Raw genomic sequence first — 15191 nt, 5'->3', positions numbered from 1 at the left:
GCTGCGGACCGGCGGTGGGGAGTGTTTTCGGGGCGGGCGGGGCGGCGCACCGCCAGCCGCGGGCGGCGAGGGGCTGCTGTTTGGTCGGTGGTGGCTCGCGGCTCAGGGGGTGGAGGTTGAAGATGAATTGCAGGCCCTTGATTTCGTATCCAACGGCTGCAAAATCGACTGACCAGATATGAAATAGTCAGTCGACCGACGTGTAGCCTCACCTTGCTAGTGTGTTCAGTTTCGACAGCAAAATTCAGTTTCGACATCAAAATTCAGTTTCGACGGTTAAGTTCAGTTTCGACAGTTAAGTTCAGTTTCGACAGTTAAGTTCAGAGATGAGCGGCTTATGTATTTTACATCTAGCACTTTGTGGTTATGTATTTTACGTCATGTATTGGAGATGCTATTAGAATTTCACTCAGGTTAACGTTGTTCGTTGTCTCTCTTGTCCTGCTTCAGCCTCGACATCGTACAACTCACCGGAGCTGCTCCAACGATGAAACCCTCCATCACAGCGAAGCAATACCTCGGGCCTCATCTCCAGACGCCTAATATCTTCTTCCCCTCCTCCGATAGCAAAGTCGGCCGGAGCATCCTCACCGGCCAACCCAATCACGCTGAGATCGACATGGCTTCGCCAAAGAGGTTGTACACTTATTGCATCTCTTTTACTCTACAGTTTTTATATATTGTCCACAGAGCACTCGTAGTAACGGGAAATACGATTATTTTATCCTAATATATGACAAGCAGTGAGGTACTAGGCAACTTAGCTATCCGTGATGGACTCTCTTGAACGCCATCATTATTTATCTCTGCGCGTTTGAGCTGTGCATTTGTCGATGGGCCTAGGAGTTGAGCTAGTATGGCAGTGGCCTGGGTCCAAAGTAATAGAAGTAGCACAAAAACATTTTTTTAGTGTAGGATTTTCCTTGCTCAAGCCTGCCTACTAGAATCGCCAGTGCTTGAAAGGAAAAGTGAATGAAAAACGTAGGAATTGGAAAGTTTCCTATGGTACTACTTTTCATGAATTTGGTGCAAAGGAATGGAGCAAAGGAAAACTGTAGGATTTGTTCCTTTAGTGTCTCCTTGAAAGAAAAACCGTTGGAATTCTAATTTCCACTTCTCCTCCTTTTCATATTCCTATTCATCAAGCACAAGACTAAGAGATAGTAGCATAGTAGCATTATAACTGTACATTTTCTTGTGGTTCGGCTTAATCTCACCATGGTTTTTTGCATCCTGTGATCTTCCAATTGTTGTGAATCAAACACCCAGATTGGCAGAAATCCTGTGTTTTTTAATTCTCTGTTTTGCACGTGCATTCCTATCATATTCCTGTCTATTTCCTATCCCTGCATTGTTAGAATACTCAAATTCAAACAAGCCCTTACTCAATTACTTACGTTACAGATATGTGTCGAAGAAAACCTTGTGTGGTTTGTCCTGCTCCTGCGGCGCTGTGTTCCACCCCAACTCAACTGCTCCAATAACGGAAGGGTTCACCACAGTAGGGATTCGCTCTCCAGACTATCTTTCGCTGCCTCAGATCTTCTTCCCCGCCGCCGGTAGCCACGACAACTGCATTACCATCATCAACTTAGCAGATGACCTTAAGGACTACACGTGTCTGCAAGAGAGGTCGCACTCTTCCGTGTCTGCTTACGTTATGCGTCGCTTAATATGATGACATGCTACATTATCATCGTGTTCACCTATTAGACTCCGAGTCAGGTCCAAACTAATGCTGAAACTTGAGTTTTTAAATGGTTGTGGGGTACATATTGGGGCAGCAATCAGTACTATCTGTCTAATATCTGGTTAATCTCCGGTGCCTACTATGAGTTTCATGTTGGGTGCAAACAAACATTAAAGGAGCCATTATTTGTATTTTTTAAATAAAGCTATTATCTGCCTGATATCATTGGTTTTGGGTCTATCCACAGTTTACTACCATCACTCTGGATTTGTGCATGCACTCCTTACATAATCTCACTATGTTTTATTCCTATGCATGCCACTTATTGTACACAACGGAACTGATCATGTCGAGCAAAAGAGACGAGCCTTGCGTGGCAATGAAATTTCATGCATACGTCGTTTCCTGGTGGGCGCAAAGGCAGCCCCCCCTCCACCCATTTCGGATCGTAATCAAGAGGAAGATAACTATTCTGAGGGGGATTCGGAAGGAGAAGACCACTCCTATTTACCCCATGAGGTCTTTGCTCTAACTTGGCATGTTGATGTTGGTAATATCATGCATATGGTGCCTTGCATTGCTCACTATATACGTTAAAGATGTCATCTGCCTAGTTTAGACATGCTTTGTGTCAATGCCATCTGTTTAGTTTCTTTATCGTATATGTGAATCATGCAATGCCATCTTGTATAGCCAGGCATCATATATGTGAATTTTGCAATGCCACCCTGGTTAGCCAGTCATCTTATATGTGAATTATATCATGCCATCATTTTTTATTACGTGTTAAATTTGTCAACAATTCTAGTACATTCAATTACTCTTCCTGTGCATCAACCATTCGGCATGGTCATGGAAAAATCCGGAGTCGAAACAAGGTCTTCAGAGCAGACAATGCTATCTGATGAAGCGCATGTCTTGCTGGTAACCGATAGCTCCTCAGAGGAGGATTCAGAGACAGATGACCAGTCATATTTCCCCCCCGAGGTGCATGCCCTAACTTGGCAGGGTTATGTTGCTCATATCATGCATATGGTATCTTACATTGCTATGTCATTTGCTTAGTTTAGACATGATTTGTGTGAATGCCACCTGTTTAGTGTCTAATTACCATATATGTGAATTATGCAATAACATCTTGTTGCAAGACATTATATATGTGAATTATGCAATGTTATCTTGTTGCAAGGCATTATGTATGTGAATTATGCAATGCCATGCTGTTTAGGCAAGCGTCATATATGTGAATTATATCATGCCGTCCTTTTTTTGTATTTCTCATTGCTTTTGTCAACAATGTTTGTATATTCAACTGCTCTTCCTGTGCATCAGCCATTTGAATTGGTGATGGAGAAATCTGGAGTGAAAACAAGGTCTTCAGAGCAGACAATGCTACCTGCTAAAGCAGATATCTTGCTGGTTACAGATAACTCTTCAGAGGAGGATTCAGAGGCAGATGACCAGTCCTATTATCCCCCTGAGGTGTATGCTCAAACTTGGCAGGGTTATATTACTCATATAATGCATATGTTGTATTGCAATGCTTAGTTTTTACATCATATACACAATATTGAATGCCGTCTCCTTAGTTGAAACATCATATATGCGATTGCCCTCTGCTCACTTCCTTAGTATATAAATCATATATTTGAATTATGTCATGCCATGATGTTTACATAGACAACATGTATCTGAATTATGGCATGCCAACCCATTTTCTAAAGACATAATATAGTTATATCATCTCATCCTGTTTACATAGTCATCATATTTTAAATTATGTCATTCTATCCGTGAATTATATCATGCCATCATGTTTCCATCGACGGCATGTTTGTGATTTATGGCATGCCAACCACTTTAATAGACACATCGTATAGTTATATCATGTCATCCTGTTTACATCGTCATCATATTTTGAAGTATGTCATTCTATCCTGTTTAGTTAGCCATCATACATGTGAAATTGTGTCATGCTATCCTGTTTAATTAGCCATCATATATGTGAAATTATGTTGTGCTATTCTGTTTGCTTAGACAACATAAATGTGAATTATTTCATGCCCTGTTTTCTTCCCTACTATCCATTGCACCTGTCTATCTTACAATGTCTGTACATTCAATTACTTTTCTTATTTATCAGCCATTTCAATTGGAGGGAGTGATGGCAGTGTCTGTGGGAGTAAAAACACGGTCTTCAGAAAAGATTGTGCTACCTGTCGATGCAGATAGAACCACGGTTGTACTTGCCCAAGAACCAGCCCCACCACACATAACCCACACTCATGCAGATTGTACCCCTACCCAGTTGGACAGAGAACCAGCTACACCCCTTCTAACCCCAACCCCAGCAGATAGACACCTAGTTCCCGTTGACACAGCACCGTCTCCACCATAGAGCGCCCAAACACGAGCAGTTAGTAAGGCAACTGCAGTGCCCAAATCACGAGGACCACCACTCCGAACCCGAAGTCAACGCTTAAAGCAGAAGAAGAATTGTTCTCATGTCAGGTTCCGTAGCTATGGTTCATACTACTTTGATCTTGCATCACTGTATTTACTGATACCAACCAATTTCAAATTTGAAGGATGCAATTGAAACTCCAATGGTGCAACAGGTATGTTTTAAACCAGTTTCTTCAACGTGTTTGGCTGTTTGCTGTTGTAACTTGCTCTATGTTAATTTCAGTTTCAATTGAATAAACAGTTATGTTCTCATGCCATGCACATTACAAGTGTTGTTATTGTTGTGTACTTTCCGACACTTATATTCTATCTATGCTACTTTGTCTTAAATAGATATGATTCAAACTGTATCTATCTTGATTTGGCAACATAAACTAGAATGATATAGACCATACAGTGACCATACTACATAGATATATGTTTGTTTCATGCTGTTATCCTGTCCACCTTACTACTGAACTGGTTTACCAAAATGAGTTTCATATACTACATTGTAAACCTGAGATGTGTTTGTTTGTTTCTCTTTTAGAACGCGGATAAAATATTGGAGAAGAGTACCCTGTTATGCAATGGTAAAGGAAGTAATGCAGATAAGGTTGAAGATAGTGAGACATCCCTGTTGGTCTCCAAGAAAGCTGATAAAAACTATATTGAAGACACTGAGACAACGCCAAAGTCCTGTCTTGATGTAGTGTTCGAGTTACTGGCTGCCACTGCTGGCACCAGCTCTTCGAACTCGTTGCTTGAATCAGTTCGGCTTCTTGAGTCTCAACTTCAAGTAGAAAGACATCGATCAGATGTTATGCAATAGGAAGCCGAAGGACTGTGGAAGTCCCTGCAGAATTCAGATGCATACTTTCTGGTGCAACAGCAAGCGCTGGAGGACTTAAGCGCCAAACAACAGAGAGTTAATAAGCTTGCTAAGCATCTTGTCAGCATTATGGGTACCCAGGATATTGTTTCTTGAGCTCTTCAGAAGTGGTTTCAGTTCTGGACTTGTTTTGCTGCGGCGTTTATATGCTGCTGTGTTCCCTATATTTGCACTGGTGGCGAACTTTGATGCCCAGTGGATGTAATATATGTAATAGCCGTGATAGCCTAGTGTAAGTTTCTTGCTTATTTATTTCCCTGTTGTCTTGTTTATTTGTTTGCTTGTAGTCAGTGCAGTTCTTTTTCTGCGGTTTGCTAGTGGCTGCAATAACCTATTTTTTAAAACTAGGCCACAATAACCATGGGCTAATATTTACTGTAGTGACACTGGGCCTACGGGTCGTAGAAACAGTGGGCCTTCTACGGGCCGTATAAACAGTGGGCCTTCTACGGGCCGTAAAAACAGTGGGCCTTCTACAGACCATAGAAACAATGGGCCTTCTACGGGGCGTAGAAACAATGGGCCTTCTACAGGCCGTATCATCAATGGGCCTTATACGGGCCGTATGATCGATTGGCCAAACATGGGCCAAACAGACCGCATTCTGGTCGTAAATGGGCTCGAGTTGGAATCGTCCATTCATGGGCCGACCATAACGGGCCATTGTTAATAGGCCGTATTTGATGACGCTATGAAAATGGCCCAACGTATTAACAGACCACAAATGGGCCGACTGTAACCACGGGCTGAATTTGGCCCACAAGCAGAAAATGACAGTAATGGGTCGTAAGTGAACGAATGCTGGAAATGAGCCCAAGAATAAATGGGCTCTGAGAAGGCCGAAAGATAACATGGGGTGGAAACGGCCCAACGGAATAATGGGTCGTTAATGGGTATAAAGTGATACACTGTTCTATATGGGCCAGTTTCACCATGGGCCGTTAATGGGTGTAAAGTGATACACTATTCACCACGGGCCGTTAATAGGCCAAGAGTTACATAGGGCCTCATATGGGCCAAAAGACGTCATGGGCCATACATGGGCCAAAAGTGAAAACGGGCTGGAATCATATTGGATGGCCCAGATGATGCTACTGGGCCTAATTCGAATAGGGCATAACATGCCTTGTGTTAGTGGGCTGTAAATGGGCTATATGCGAACAAGCCGTTAACAGGCTTTCCATGGGCCGGCCCGCCACCTTTTGACCAAGTCAAATGGGCCAGCCTTTTCACAAGAATGGGCCTCTGTTGGGCTGTGCCACGTGTCGATGTATCATAGGCGCCTTCTGTCCAATGAGTGGATGACATCTGTCCCAGCGATGAGCTGACACGTGTTTCCTCCAGCCAATGATGATTTTACACGTGGAAAATCCCCATTGGTCGGGGCTATTAACGGGTTATCGGGTCCAAAACCCGACCCGATAGCTTAACGGCGTTCCGTTACGATGGATGCCACGTGTCGGTCACCCTTGACGAAAGCACTTCTGTGACGCGCGATTTATCGTCATGGAAGTGGACAATTCCATGATGATAATTTTGGTAATGTCATGGAACACTTCTATGGCAGCACAGGAATGACTATCTTGATTCTGTCATAAATTTGTCATGGATGTACATGCATGACAAAAAACACGACCTACTGTGACAAACACGTATCATCACAGAAGTGTATTTTTTTGTAGTGCTCGCTAGTCCATAACAGGAAATGTGGAAAGCTATGAGGGAGATCCACAGCTCGTCTCCATAGCTAGAGCACCACAACCGGGCCCTCGACCCTGGACTCGAAGAGGATCCGGACATATTTATGGAGCTTGGCGATAGGGTGTTTTACTAGGCGAGCTGTGACAGCACCTTCGTGGCTATCATTGTCGACTACCCCGGCATCCTCCCAGCATCAAGTGTAAGTAAACAGGAGACTTATATTCCGGAAAGGATTCACTCTTTCCACCTTCCCACCGCACATATATTATGCTATAAAGGGAAGGCCATCGGCGCGCCATGCCGAACCCGCGGCGAGTCACCAACAAGGGGCGCCCAAGCCGAGTATGCTTCCAAAAGGAAAGCGAGAAGAGACATGTCCGAGCCGCCATCGAAGAGGTATGGTTTAAAACATGCTCCATGATTGTCAGCCTTAAAATATAAAAATATTCGATGTGTGTTGGCAGAAAGAACATCCGCCGGACTATATCTGGGGATCCTGCCCATCACGGCTCTACCAGCCGGATTCCGGCACCGGCCTCGAGGGTAGAGGCTAATGCGGGGATGACACCGGATGGTCCTCCTATAGAAGATTCAGATAGAATATCCGCTACGAATTCCAAGGTGAAGAGCGCTATGAATCATCAGCGTCGGCGGGCCGCACTTCGCGACCCTGGTTTTTCCGAAGAGACTTTCAATGCCTTCAACTCGTGAGATGTGTAAATCCGAGCTGCTCAAGATGGGCTTGATAGAGCCACAAACCAGTATTTAAAAGATATACGGGTAAGAAAAATCTGATAATTAAGTATATCAGTAGCCCCTAAGACTTGAAAGAGTTGGTACAACTGATTTAAGGATCATTGTATGAACAGGTTCTTGCATAGAAGAATACCTTTTTGTCTCAAGAGCTGGAGAAGTGTCAAGCCCAGCTAGGGGCTGCAGCTGCCGAAATGGAGGAATCCAAGAAGGCCTCATCTGGTAATATTTCTCTCGATCGAGAAAAAAAACGTAATTACGTGTACCATTTGGTGTTCGGCACGTTGCAGATCTAACAATAGATTCCGCAGATAATCCCGGAGTGAATTCGGAGATCCTACAAGAGTATGAACAAAGAGCCCAACGACAACTAGAAGCTGGCGAGCGTGTACTTACATGGGTCAGGCGGGAGAAAAACAATCTCCAGGATGCCAATACCCGGCTAAGTGTAGAACTGAAAGATGTTCAGGCCCAGCTAACTGACTCCGTGAAGGATAATAGAAGGCTTCAACGCGGTTAGTATGTGGTCAAACGAACCTTTATATAGTTCGGTGAAGAAACGGGCTAACAGAGTTATGTCTGTATGTATGTTGACTGGTTGTCCTGAAGAGGAGATGCCCGGATCCTTAGGCGATCTTCTGCAAGAGCTTTCGCAACTGCACGAACAAGTTCGGCAGGTGATGCAGGGTGTCGCCAATGCCTTGTGGCTATCCGCCTCCCTACCAGGAAGCATGGGGGAGCTTGTACAGCTGCTCAAGGGAGCGCGGCGGCGTTTCCAACTATGGAAAATATCTTCTAGTCGACAAGGTGCGAGGGAAGCTTGCGCCATGATAAAAACATGGTATACCAAGCTCGATCTGAATCACATGGCCCGGGTCGGACCTATAGGGTCATATGGGAATGAGATTCCCGTTAGTCTGGTATATGACCAGGTAGGATTAGCCGCAAAGTATTCCCAACAGGATTGTAGGCTAGACAACCTGTTGAATGGCATAGAAGAAGTATGTGAGTCTAAGTGGCTATGTACTTCAATTGACATATTTGTCCCTAGCCGGATTGTAAATCATTTGTCATGCAGACCTTTTCGCTTCAGCCTCCGGACCCGACAGTCTGGAGTGTTTCCGAATACCCGCTCAGTTATATAAACCGGGGTACACATGGAAACTAGGTGTAGAGGTCATAATTGCTTGAACCGACAAGTACCCAACTAGCTATGTTATATTACATGGATAGTAAGAAACATCTTCTAGAGAGAATAGTTTCGTTAAGGGTTCCTTTCCCTGGGTACGCAAGCATTAATGTGCATGTCCAAACTGCAAGCAAAAACACAGTATATGCAACATCTGGGGGTTTGTATTGTAATAGGTAAAAAACATCTTTAGTTCACCGACCTAATATTCCCTTAAGAACGCTAGCTTTCGGCTTCACCCAGTCTGAGGTACACGTTCGGAGTACCCGGCACTAACAATCGCAGAGGTGCTCCCCTTATGCCCTAGCCGAACTAATGGGAACATAGGGCATAAACACAGGAGCCAGGCAACCTAGCTTGGCCAAAACTTAAGTCATATCGATGCATGTAATGGTGAAGAAAAGTTATATATGGGAAAGGGACACATATGCAGTGGGCGTGATGCCCGGAAGATAATTATATTAAGCTTCTGTATAGGAAGCCCCAAGGTATAATGAGCGCACATACTTGAGTATTAGCGCGTCACAAGTGTGTAGTCGAGTCACACTTAAAGCCTTAGAGCCATAAAAACAAACAGAGGGGATATAACTAAAAAGTAAAAAAAGGCGGAGGGAAGGAGAAGAACAAAGAGTTCGGTGCTAGGCGTAGAATCTTTGGAGTCTGGCCACATCCCATGGGTTCGGCTCGAGTCGATTATCTGATGCATCACGCAGGTGGTACGCTCCTCCGGTGAGAACTTCATCAATGATGAAGGGACCCTCCCATTTGGGCTTGAGCTTGTCCTTTTTATTCTTTGGTAGGCGTAGAACGAGTTTGCCAATGTTATAAGTTTTGGCCCGTACTTCTCTGCTTTAATACCTGCGAGCATGTTGCTGATAAAATGCGGAACGGGCTTTTGCGATGTCATGCTCCTCCTCCAGGGTATCTAAACTATCCTTCTGATCAAGCTCGGTTTCTCTCTCTTCATACATGCACACTCGAGGTGAGTCATGAATAATATCGCAGGGCAGTACCGCCTCTGCGCCGTACACCATGAAGAACGGTGTGTATCCGGTAGTGAAATTTGGCTTGGTCCGCAGCTCCCATAGTACAGAGTCAAGTTCCTCGACCCAGTGCGTGTCTGATTCCTTCAGAGACCGCACTAGTCTGGGTTTGATGCCGCTCATAATAAGACCGTTTGCTCGTTCGACTTGCCCGTTTGTTTGAGGGTGATAGACAGAGGCGTAATCAAGCTTAATGCCCATATTGCCGCACCAAGTTTTCACATCATCATCTGTGAAATTGGAGCCATTATCGGTGATGATGCTGTGGGGGACACCATAGCGGTGCACGACCCCTGATATGAAGTCTATCCGAATTCAGCCGTTTTAACTGGTTTGGCCTCTATCCATTTGGTGAATTTATCCACCATGACCAACAGGTATTTTTTCTTATGGCTTCCTCCTTTAAGGGGTCCGACCATATCGAGCCCCCAGACCGCAAAGGGCCAAGTTATGGGATTGTTTGGGGAGCTGTGGGCGGCATACGACTTTGGTTGGCGAAGAGCTAGCAACCGACACAATGTTGGACGAGGTCCTGTGCGTCTGCTCGGGCTGTCGGCCGGTAGAAACCTGTACGGAAGGCCTTGCTTACAAGGGCCCGAGCTACGGCATGGTGGCCGCCGAGTCCAGCATGAATTTTGGCAAAGAGCTGCTGCCCTTCCTCTTCGGAGATACATCTTTGAAGTACTCCGGTAGCGCTTTTCTTATAAAGCTCTCCCTCGTGGACCTTGTAGGCGTTAGAGCGCCGCACAATGCAGCGTGCCTCATTTAGATCCTCGGGGAGTTCTTGCCTATTTAGGTAGGCTAAGAAGGGTTCGGTCCATGGGGCGATGACAACCATGATCAGATGGGTTGAAGGTGTTATTTCAGTGGCAGAGCCTCTGATTATGTCACTGTGTTCGGGATCGGGGGTTGTGGTCAGATCCGGACTGGTATTGCCGGTCTCCCCTTGCCACACCATGGATGGCTTGAATAGCCTTTCCAAGAAGATGTTAGGTGGGACGGGGTTGCACTTAGCGCCAATGCGGGTAAGGATATCCGCCGCTTGATTGTTTTCTCGAACCACATGATGAAATTCAAGCCCCTCGAATCGAGCTGATATTTGGAGGACAACATTACGATAAGCCACCATTTTTGGATCCTTGGCGTCGAAGTCTCCATTTATTTGAGATATTGCGAGGTTCGAATACCCATGCACTTCTAGGCTTGGATGCCCATGGAGACAGCCATCCAAAGACCATGCAATAGAGCCTCGTATTCTACTGCATTGTTGGAGTCTGTGTATAGTATTTGGAGTATGTATTGGACTGTATCTCTGGTGGGGGATGTCAAGACAACACCCGCTCCCAGACCAACCAGCATTTTAGAGCCGTCAAAGTGCATGATCCAATTGGAGTATGCACTGTACTCTTTAGGGAGTTCGACTTCTGTCCATTCGGCGACGAAGTCAGCCAGTACTTGCGATTTAATGGCTCGCCATGGTTTATATGTAATATCGAACGGGAGGAGCTCGATGGCCCACTTAGCAATCCGGCCCGTGGCATCGCGGTTATTTATTATATCCTTGAGTGGAACTTCGGAGGCCACCATGATTGAACACTCTTGGAAGTAGTGTCATAGTTTTCGGGATGCCATGAAGACCGCGTATGTTATCTTTTGATAATGTGGGTACCGTGACTTGCATGGTGTGAGGATAGTGGATACGTAGTATACCGGCTTTTGAAGCAGGAACTTATGTCCGTCCTCCTCTTGTTCGACGACGAGCACTGCGCTTACAACTTGGTGTGTTGCAGCTATATATAACAACATGGGTTCGCCAATGTTTGGTGCGGCCAAGGTTGGGTTGCTGGCCAGGAAGGCCTTTATTTCTTCCAGTCCGGCTGTCGCCGCATTCGTCCACTCGAAGTGTTCGGTGCATCGAAGAAGGCGATAAAGAGGTAGTGCCTTTTCTCCCACTCGGAAGATAAAGTGGCTTAAGGCAGCCACGCATCCGGTTAATTTCTAGATTTGTTTGAGGTCTGTTGGGGTAGCCAACTGTGACAAAGCTTGGACTTTAGCCGGGATTGCTTCAATTCCTCTGTTGGAAACGATGAAGCCTAGCAGCTTTCCGGCGGGAACACTGAAAACACATTTTTCCGGATTGAGCTTGAAGTCATAAGTTCGGAGGTTGTCGAACGTGAGCCTCAGGTCATCTATTAAAGATTCGACGTGTCTGGTCTTGATGACCACGTCGTCCACGTATGCCTCAACTATTTTGTTGATTTGTTTTTCCAGGCATGTCTGAATCATGCGTTGGTAGGTTGCACTAGCGTTTTTGAGCCCGAAAAGCATGGTGTTGAAACAGAAAGGGTCGTATGGGGTGATAAATTCCGTTGCGGCTTGATCGGACTCCGTCATCTTGATTTGATGGTATCCAGAGTACGCGTCGAGGAAGCACAATGACTCGTGTCCTGCGGTAGTGTCGACAATTTGATTGATGCGGGGTAGGGGGAAGGGATCCTTGGGGCAAGCCTTATTGAGGTCCTTGAAATTGACACTTAGGCGCCAGGATTTATCCTTCTTTGGTACCATCACCAGGTTTGCTAGCCAGTCCGGGTGTTTTATTTCTCTGATGAATCCGGCCTCGAGTAATTTGGCTAGCTCCTCTCCCATAGCTTGTCGTTTAGGCTCTGAGAAGCGCCGTAGTGTCTACTTGACTGGCTTGTATCCCTTCAATATGTTGAGACTATGATCGGCCAGCCTGCGTGGGATCCCTGGCATATCTGAAGGGTTCCAGGCGAAGATGTCCCAATTCTCGCGTAAGAACGCCTGTAGTGCGGCGTCGATTGTGGGGTTCGGCTGTGCCCCGATGGATGCTGTTTTTGTAGAGTCTGTTGGGTGGACTTGGAATTTGACTATTTTGTCCACTGGTTTGAAAGAGGTGGACTTGGATCGCTTATCGAGTATAACGTCGTCCCTATCCACTATGGAGCATAATGCAGTTAATTCTTCAGCCGCGAGGGCTTCGGATAATGCCTTAAGGGCCAGGGCGGCGGTTTTATTTTCGGCGCGGAGTGCTATGTCCGTATCACTGACTAGAGTGATGATTCCGTTGGGCCCGGGCATCTTGAGCTTCATGTACCCATAATGGGGTATAGCTTGGAAGCTCGCGAATGTGTCCCGCCCTAAAAGGGCGTGGTATCCACTACTGAACGGGGCCACTTGGAATGTTATCTCTATGGACCTGTAATTTTCTGACGTGCCGAATAGCACATCGAGTGTGATTTTTCCCGCACATCGTGCCACCCGACTAGGGATAATTCCTCGGAATGTTGTGCTGCTTTGCTCAATGCGGATCTTGTCTATTTCCATTTTGTTGAGAGTTTCCTCGTAGATGAGGTTTAATCCGCTACCGCCGTCCATGAGCACTTTAGTAAGCTGGAAGTCGTCCACAATTGGACTAAGGACCAATGCTGCTAGTGCTCGGACTGTTCAGAATTGAGGTTCTTCACTGGCATTAAATGTTATAGCCGTGTCGTTCCAAGGATTTATTGCTGCAACGTGGCAGACTTCGGCGAGGCCCCGGAGTGCTCTCTTGCGCCTGTTATTCGAGGCGAAAGTCTCGAAGACTGTCAACACTGTATTGCTGTTTTCTGCGGGATGATGCTCTGCGGTATTGTTAATGAGGACATCCTTGCTGCTCTTGGCCACTTGCCGAAGTATCCAACATGCTCTAAGGTTGTGTGTTGATACGGTATTCGGTGTGGTGTGGATTTTGCATGGCCTATTGAGCCATCCCTCCAATACGGTTCCATGCCATGTAGTGGGCTTTGGTTTCTTTGTGATTGGATCGGATGACTTGCGAGAATGCACCCTTTTGGTTCGGACGAGGGGTTTAGAGAGCCAGAGGATCCCAGAATGTTGCCTGGGTTTTCCAGGCGCTTTCCATCGCACATTACTTCTGTACTATGTCCGCCAAGTCAGTGAAGTGTGATATGTCACAGAGACTTATGGTGTTAAGGATTCCGTTGTCCATGCAATTTTTGCAAAAGAATGAGATTGCGTCTTCCTCGCGACAATCCTTAACCTTGCTCATTACAAGGAGGAATCTGGCCCAAAAGTGATGTACTGTCTCTTGGGATTGTTGTCTGATGTGGGAAATACTACTTGTATCTGGGTGGGTGGGTGGGTGGATTTAAGTCTGAACCCTGACCCAATCTGGGACCCAGAGGTTGAGGAGCTTCCGAACTTGGTAGTTCGGGCTCCGGGATGTTACCCAATTTTTTTGGCCTGCTGTCCAATTCTAAATTTAGAGTTTGGGTCATGTCCTCCCGCGAGCGGGTATCCGGCTCAGAGAGCTCGGGAATCCGGACATAGTTCGTTCTCAAAATAGAGGAAGAGTTGCTGCATTGCTCCTCCACCACCGCTATTTGATGGGTGATCGGCAGAGAGTTAATCTCTCTTTGATAGGGTTTAAGCCGAATATGATCATAGTCCGTAGCGACTCCCAAAGCAACCATGCGATCCAGGAGCTCATTCAAGGACGAAAGTTCCATTGGATCCATCCGCTCAGCGTATTCCGAGCTGATGTGGAGGCTGTTTTCGATGACCCGAGAAGTCATCGTCGGCACAGCGGCCGAACGGGCGGTCATTACGAAGCCGCCTAGTCGGAGGGTTGGGCCTAAGGCCAGGGCTCCCCCGAAGGCGATGTTGTTCTTGATAAGAAGGCGAGCCATCAAACCTTTTTTTCGACGTCACAGTGGAACTCTCAATGAAAGCACCAATGTCGGTGTCAAAACCGGCGGATCTCGGGTAGGGGGTCCCGAACTGTGCGTCTAAGGCTAATGGTAACAGGAGGCGGGGACATGATGTTTACCCAGGTTCGGGCCCTCTCTATGGAGGTAATACCCTACTTCCTGCTTGATTGATCTTGATGATATGAGTATTACAAGAGTTGATCTACCACGAGATCGTAGAGACTAAAGCCTAGAAGCTAGCCTATGATTATGATTGTCCTTTTTCTACGGACTAAACCCTCCAGCTTATATAGACACCGGAGGGGGCTAGGTTTACATCAGGTCGGTTACAGACAAGGGAATCTGTCGTGGTTCTAAGTTTGACAGTAGAGTGGGGGGTAGGTATGGAGAGGCAAGGTCCTATCTATGGAGAGGTTGTAAGCACAAGAGATGTACGAGTTCAGGCCCTTCTCAGAGGAAGTAAAAGCCCTACGTCTCGGAGCCCGGAGGCGGTCGAGTGGATTATGTGTATATGGATTACAAGGTGCCGAACCCTTCTGCCTGTGGAGGGGGGTGGCTTATATAGAGTGCGCCAGGACCCCAGCCAGCCCACGTAATGAAGGGTTTAAGGTGTATTAAGTCCGGGGCGTTACAGGTAACGCCCCACATAAAGTGTCTTTACTATCATAAAGTCTACTTAATTATAGGCCGTTGCAGTGCACAGTGCTTCTTGACCTTCTGGTGGTCGAGTGAGTCTTCGTGGTCG

The sequence above is a fragment of the Triticum aestivum genome, chromosome 6B, assembly GCF_018294505.1.
Source record: "Triticum aestivum cultivar Chinese Spring chromosome 6B, IWGSC CS RefSeq v2.1, whole genome shotgun sequence".
Taxonomy (NCBI): Eukaryota; Viridiplantae; Streptophyta; class Magnoliopsida; order Poales; family Poaceae; genus Triticum; species Triticum aestivum.
The sequence above is the reverse complement of the archived record's forward strand: the minus strand, read 5'-3'. Positions refer to the sequence as shown.